Here is a 1,157-nt window from a genome sequence, read left to right on the forward strand (position 1 = left end):
AGGTTGGCCAGGATCGGACATTGTTTCGTTCTGCTGTGCATGGGGGTCCCTATGAGTTGGTTCCGACTCGATGGCACTTGACAACAACAACAACAATTGGTGAACAGATGAAGGGTTTCACAGTAACTGCTAAGTATAAAGAGAGCTTTCAGCAGTACTCTTGGCTAGTTCTGGATGATATTTTGGTAAATTTGAATATTTCTAGTTAGTGTTTAGGGATTAATAGAATTAATTCCATTTTAAAAATACAAATTATGCCATGGCTTTATGAATGAAGTTCCTCATATTAAGTTTTATCCTTCCTATTTGGTGTCAAGAGTTAACAAATGGCTTATGAACTTCAGTTTTAGTGACTGCCGTGTCTACCTTCCCATTAATTGAAATTTGTGTCAAAAGTGCTTTAAAGGCTTTAAGGATGTTTTATACGCAGCATAAACAAAACAGGTGATTTAATTTTAGCTAATTTACCCTATAGCATAGTGGTTACGAATCGGGCTGCGAACCGCAAGGTCAGCAGTTCGAAACTACCAGCTGCTCCACAGGAGAAAGATGAGGCTTTCTGTTCCCGTAAAGGTTTACAGCCTCGGAAACCCTGTTCAGGGTCACTATGGGTCAGAACCGACTCGATGGCACTTAACCACAACAACAATTTACCCTAATTGATGCTTGCCTAACAATTTTTCATAACTTGCTAAGTGTATGAAATATTTCAGGAATGAAAGTGAAGAAATATTACTAAGAAAGATCTTTTTGAGAGACATATTTAGTAGGTTAAACTATTCCTTTGAAAGAAAGTTTTGGTTCTAAGTCATTAGTGAAGATGAGATTTTTCTCTTCTTTGGTTGATCTTAAAGAGTATTATGTAGCTCATTTAGCTAACAGTGGAAATATGTGATACATAACACACGAAGTATGGTAATTTAAAAGGAAACTGGGAATTCCCCTGGCCTTTACTGTTTGTTAAAGAATTGCTTTTTAATACAAACAGTGAAAAGTAAACTTTAATTTCAAGAAACTATTTGGTCTCATACAAACTTTAGTCAAAGGGAGTGAAAATCTATGGACTTACAAGTATATTTTGTGATTTTACAAAATAGCAAATATCTAGTACATAAAAAAATTTACAAGGTCACCAAATACAGAAATGTGTTTACTAT

The sequence above is a fragment of the Chrysochloris asiatica genome, unplaced genomic scaffold (assembly GCF_000296735.1).
Source record: "Chrysochloris asiatica unplaced genomic scaffold, ChrAsi1.0 scaffold00039, whole genome shotgun sequence".
Taxonomy (NCBI): domain Eukaryota; kingdom Metazoa; phylum Chordata; class Mammalia; order Afrosoricida; family Chrysochloridae; genus Chrysochloris; species Chrysochloris asiatica.